Raw genomic sequence first — 6,763 nt, forward strand, 5'->3', positions numbered from 1 at the left:
GGAAATGCTCACTTTCTTAGGCACCTTTTCATGTCTTCTCTAGGCAGACCTGATTAGGACTTCAATGCCAGTCTATGAAGCGTTACAGATACCCACGCTGCAGACTTTCCATTGGAAACATTGTATCTGAATTTATTTAGGGTGAAGATGTTTATTCCCCCCCCCCAAACAGTGAAAAAAATTGTTTGGGAAAGTAAATATTTTTTTTGTTTTTGTTTGGGAAAGTAAATATTTTTCTTGTTTGGGAAAGATTTTTTTTTTCTTATTTGGGAAAGAAAATATTTATTTTTCTTGTTTGGGAAATGTTTTCTTGCTTGGGAGAGAAAGAACGGGTTATGGTTCAATTCTGATTTGCTTTGAGTTTTGATGTTATTGTTGTTGTTAGTTAGTTATGAAGTCGAAGTTGTGTCCGACCCATCACGACCACATGGACAACATTCCTCCAGGCCTTCCTGTCCTCTACCATCTGGAGTCCATTTAAACTCACGCCCGACTGCTTCGGTGACTCCATCCAGCCACCTCCTTCTCTGTCGTCCCCTTCTTCTTTTGCCTTCCATCTTTCCCAGCATTAGGCTCTTCTCCAGCGAGTCCTTCTTTCTCATTAGGTGGCCAAAGTCTTTAATAATAGACTTGAAAATGTGAAGGTATATCTAGTATGTCCCTCGCTTTTAGGAAAACAGCTTTAAAAAGGTACAAGGATTGTGTTTCTGTAGAGCAGTGTTTCTCAACCTTGGCAACATTCGCTGGCTGGGGAATTCTGGGAGTTGAAGTCCAGACATCTTCAAGTTGCCAAGGTTGAGAAACACTGCTGTAGAGTATTCTTATTACGGGTGAAAAGTATGATCAGCAAACCTGTGCAATGGGTGCTGTCTTTACTAGAACTTTTAGAGCAGTGGCTCCTTTTAAGAAGCATGTCTGGCATTCTTTTCCCTACATTCTGTTCACTGGTAGTTAAAGGCATCAAATTTTATGGCTGCAGATGCCATGCTTTGTCAATCTCTTGCTTCTTTATTTCAGGGCAGGCAAAAGTGTAAAAACCATCTTTCGCAGACACAGGAACTGTGGGCACCAGTCAGCCAACTCTATTTTAGTTGGTTGGGGTTGCTTTGTAGTTCAGTGAATGGTGTCAATCGAGAAAACCAAGCTAATGGGTAGGAAAATTGATTTCTCTACCCCAGGAAATGTAGACCTGAATCGAATAAAATTCTTTATTGGCCAAGTGTGATTGGACACACAATTTGTCTTTGGTGCCTATGCCCTCAGAATACAATAGAATAGGAATTAGAATAGAATAGAACAGAATTCTTTATTGGCCAAGTGGGATTGGACACACAAGAAATTTGTCTTTGGTGCATATGCCCTCAGAATAGAATAGAATAGAATAGGATTAGAATAGGAATAGGAATAGGAATTAGAATGGAATAGAATTCTTTATTGGCCAAGTGGGATTGGACACACAAGGAATTTGTCTTTGGTGCATATGCTGTCAGAATAGAATAGAATAGGATTAGAATTAGAATTCGAATAGAATAGAATTCTTTATTAGCCAAGTGGGATTGGACGTACAAGGAATTTGTCTTTGGTGCATATGCCCTCAGAATAGAATAGAATAGAATAGAATAGAATAGAATAGAATAGGATTAGAATTAGAATTAGAATTGGAATAGAATAGAATTCTTTATTAGCCACGTGGGATTGGACGCACAACAGTGGTGGGTTTCAAAAAACTTTGGAACCTCTTCTGTAGGTGTGGCCTGCTTTCCGGGTCCACTGGTGGAACCTCTTGTAACCGGTTCGGTAGATTTGACGAACCGGTTCTACCGAATAGGTGCGAACTGGTAGGAACCCACCTCTGACGCACAAGGAATTTGTCTTTGGTGTATATGCCCTCAGAATAGAATAAGAATAGAATAGAATAACAAATAGGAATAGAATAGAATTCTTTATTGGCCAAGTGGGATTGGACGCACAAGGAATTTGTCTTTGGTGCATATGATCTCAGTGTACATAAAAGAAAAAATTCATTCATCCTGAATCATAAGGTACAACACTTAATGATAATCATAGCGTACAAATAAGCAATCAAATCATACTAGGAAACAATATAAGTCGCAAGGATACAAGCAACAAAGTTACAGTTATAAGTGGGAGGAGATGGGTGATAGGAACAATGAAAAAATTAATAGTAATAGTAATGCACACTTAGTATAAATAGTTTGACTGTTGAGGGAATTATTTGTTTAGCAGAGTGGTGGCGTTTGGGGAAAAACTGTCCGTGTGTCTAGTTGTTTTGGTGTGCAATGCTCTATAGCGTTATTTTGAGGGTAGAAGTTGAAACAATTTATGTCCAGGATGTGAGGGATCTGTAAATATTTTCATGGCCCTCTTTTTGACTCTTGCAGTGTGCAGGTCCTCAGTGGAAGGCAAGTTGGCAGTCATTGTTTTTTCTGCAGTTCTAATTATCCTCTGAAGCCTTTGTCTGTCTTGTTGGGTTGCAGAACCAAACCAGACAGTTTATAGAGGTGCATATGACAAGACTCGGTAATTCCTCAATAATATGCTTACCTCTATAGAGAAGGACACTTAACCTGAGATTTGTGTGCCTCCAGATGGGCATCCAATTGACTTCAGCGGGATTTAAATTAAAGCGTCCTTCCTTTCTGAGGAAAGGTCAACAGAAACACAGGTATAAAACAATAGGGACTTAATCGTTGGAAGAGATAAAAGAAAACACCTCTTCTCTGATGACAGTCGCTGATCTTTCATTTGGAAGGCTAGATTGCAGGTGATCCGTCAAACCTGTCTGGTCTACTTCTCCTGCTCTGAACCGTTTCTTCACTTCAAGCAGGTCAAAACTGAACAGAACACACCTAAGGGCAGATGCCTTCCATTTCCATGTTCACCCAATCTTGAATTAAAGCAGGAGTGGACAAACCGGCAAAGAAACTATGATAGATTTGGCCGTGGCACGACATAACCGCGGTAGACTAAAGCGCGCCGACAACACCGCAGTGCTAAAACCGCGATGTCAAAAGCGCGCCCACAACAGCGCGCCGACAGAAGCGCGATTTAACTTAAGGTAAGGTTTAGGGTTAGGTTTAGGGTTAGGTTTAGGGTAGGTTTAGCGTTAGGTTTAGCGTTAGGTTTAGGGTTATTTTTAGGGTTATGTTACAGCGCGCTTCTGTCGGCACGCTGTTGTCAGCGCGCTGTTGTCGCGCTGTTTTGACGGTGCGGTTTTGACACCACGCTTTAGTCACACGCGCTTTAGTCTACCGCGGTTTTGTGGTGGAACCAATTTGGCCAGGTGACATCCAGATTCTTGCCTGTTGTGACCAAAGTAGATGGGCTGGGCTATTGTAGGAAAAGAGATCTAGAGATGAGGTTTTACAATACAATACAATACAATACAATACAATACAATAGCAGAGTTGGAAGGGACCTTGGAGGTCTTCTGGTCCAACCCCCTGCTTAGGCAGGAAACCCCGTGACCCGTCAAAAGCGCGGACGGCAAAAGCGCGATCGACAAAATCGCGCCTTTGACGTCATCACAGCGCGACGAAAAAGATCGAAAAATTCAAATAAAAATTAATAAAAATTAAATTAAAGCAAGCCGATTCACATAAAGGTAAGGGTTAGGGTTAGGGTTAGGGTTAGGGTTAGGTTAAGGGTTAGGGTTAGCTTTAGAGCGTTAGCGTTAGCGTTAGGGTTAGGATAAGGGTTAGCGTTACGTTTTTCGTTACTTTAACGGTTAGGTTTAGGGTTAGGGTTAGGGTTAGGTTAAGAGTTAGGGTTAGGGTTAGGTTTAGGGTTAGGTTTGGGGGGTTAGGGGAAGGTTTTAGCTTTATTTTTACATTTTTTCGATCTTTTTCGTCGCGCTGTGATGACGTCACAGCGCGCTTTTGTCGAGCGTGATTTTGTCCTACGCGCTTTTGTGGTGGAACCGGAAACCCTATACCATTTCAGACAAATGGCTATCCAACAGCTTCTTAAAGACTTCCAGTGTTGGGGCATTCACAACTTCTGGAGGCAAGCTGCAGCTAGAACAAAATGGGTGGAACACCATGTACCTTCCTTGGTTTTGGCATAGTCTTTTACAGAAAGTTAACTGGTATGAGGGCGGAGGTTCGTTCTCCGAGCTTGTGGGTTGGTTTCTGAACATTTTGCTACCAGGCTAAGGTAACATCTTCAGCAGAGTGTAGGACAGTGAAGGCAAACCTTTTTGGCACCGAATGCCAAAAAGTTTGCTCAGAAACATCACATGTGCCTGCGAGAGCTTGGTGGGGCCGCGCTCTGGAAAAGCTGAGCTTCCAGGTTCTAGTACACATTTGTGCCTAACAACCAGCTGGCCAGCATGCATGCACACACCGGTTTTGGGCACTGCCGCACATGCGAAAAGATCACGCTCTGGAAAATCCAAAACTTCTGGGTTCTAGCGCGCAAATGCGACCGACAATCAGCTGGCGGGCACACATGTGCATGTCGGTTTTCATCACTGCTGCGCACGCGAAGGACGGGTGATCATTGCATGGACATGTGCACCAGAAATCCAGAAGACAAACAGGCAAGGCGGTGCGTGCTATGCGACATGGCTTCACGTGCCACTTTGGGCACGCATGCAACAGCTTCGCCATCACGGTGTAGGGGATGCAGTTAACTAGTATGTTTTGAAAACCAGTGATTATGGCTTCGCAGCTGTGTAAATCCAGCCTTTTTGATTTATAAACTTTTATTTGAATGGCCCTTGTTGCTCTCTGAGCTTGGTTGTTTACTCAAACTGGGTAACATCATCATAGCTATTAAAGAATGGGGCTTAACCAGTGGTGAAATTCAATTTTTTTTTTACTGTCGGTTCTGTGGGTGTCGCTTGGTGGGCGTGGCTTGGGAAGGATACTACAAAATCTCTATTCCCACCCCACTCTGTGGCCAGTCAGAGGTGGCATTTACCAGTTCCCCAAACTACTCAAGATTTCAGCTATCAGTTCCCCAGAACCTGTCAGAACCTGCTGGATTTCACCACTGGGCTTACCTGTTGATGATGTTGCCTAATTTGGGTAATGAAACATCTTCAAGAAAACCACCAAGCTCAGAGACCAATAAGGGCTCCTCATTTTAACCCTGAGCTACAAATAGTCTCCTTTATTGAAATTTTAGTTCATTGCTTAATGCATGGATTGCCAACAGAGCCCTTGGCATCACCTCTCTTGCCTTCCCTGATTTTCATTTGTTCAATTAAAAATGAGATAAGGACATGTTACTACTAAGCAGAGCACCTCAGTCTCACATAGTATGGTACTTTTAAACTAAGGAGAAGTTAGAACAATTAATCAATGGAACAACTTGCCTCCAGAGGTTGTGAATGCTCCAACACTGAAAGTTTTTAAAAAGATGTTGGATAACCATTTGTCTGAAGTGGTGTAAACAGTAGGTTGGACTAGAAGACCTCCAAGGTTCCTTCCAACTGTTATTCTATTTCTATTTTGCAACACTATAAGGGCATCCAGTGTATCATAGTGGTTAAGATTCCATGGATGGATCCTGTGGCTTTCTAAAAGTTTTCATGTACTCTGGAATCTCTAGTCAATCAGTTTTTGCTCCTGGAACAAATCTGCTTGAAGTCACATTATGCAATACAAGGAACTTAGGAAGTTCACTTATAAGTCACCAGCTTAAGGGCTCCCTCAGTAGCTAAAATAGCCAGAGCTCATTTTATCCAATTCAGGTTCTGGAGCTTGACATCATCAATCAATCTATATACTCTGTGTGTGTGTGTGTGTGTGTGTGTGTGTGTGTGTGTGTGTTCCAGCATAACTGTGAAAAGTCTCAAGCAATTTCAACCAAACTTGGTACACAGATGACTTACTCTCTGGAAACAAATACTGTGGGGGTAAGACACCCCTAACATACCTCGGGGTATGTGTTCTGTTAAGATACAGCCTGTTGTGCCTTAAAATGGCTTCTACTGTACTGCTGTAAAATGGCTTCTACTGTACAGCACAGTGGAGTTGCCATGGTAATGGCTTCACAATACTCCACAAGTGGGTTCCGTCTGGTAAGAGGGAAAATCCAACATGTTAAGAATATAATCTAATGGTTGGGTTGGCGATATATAAATCATGTAACAATGCTATACCTGTTTCTTTAAATCATGCTGTAAATGTGATTGGTTGCTGTTTTCTTCAATTGGCCATAAGAGGGAGCCAGAGTGACTGTTAGCTCTCTGTTTGTTAGATGCTGGGCTGATCTGATCTGAGTGTTTTGGAAGCTGGCTGTTAGAAAGTGCCGTGAGCTACTGTAAGTTTTGCAACTGCTAGTAAACTTTGAGTACTGAACTGATTATATGATACTGGACTATGTTATTTGGATTTTCCCTTAACTGAAAGACATTGATGACTGACTGTCTTATCCGTGTATGACTTGGACTCTTTTTTCTTATTTTTTTCTCTCTTTTTCTTCTTTTGTAAGCCACCCGGAGTCCTTCGAGATTGGGTGGCATATAAATTTTAATAATAAATAAATAAATAATAAATAAATAAATAAATAAATAACTGTTTGATGGACTCTGATACCTCTATTTCCACAAAAGTAAAAGCCTATTTAAACTGCAGTGTCTCTGTATGCTGGTTTGTGTGTTCTCCAACACAACTCTCACAACACTTCTTTGAACGTACTCGCTCTCCCAATGGGGAGCTTACCTAACACAACATTAGAAATTACATTTGGCCCAGACATTTTCCCCCAATAAATAAATGCCAGGTTATCGGCT

Source organism: Thamnophis sirtalis, unplaced genomic scaffold, assembly GCF_051295495.1.
Source record: "Thamnophis sirtalis isolate CommonGarterSnake01/CBP01778 unplaced genomic scaffold, rThaSir2_p1.2 scaffold_13, whole genome shotgun sequence".
Lineage (NCBI taxonomy): Eukaryota > Metazoa > Chordata > Lepidosauria > Squamata > Natricidae > Thamnophis > Thamnophis sirtalis.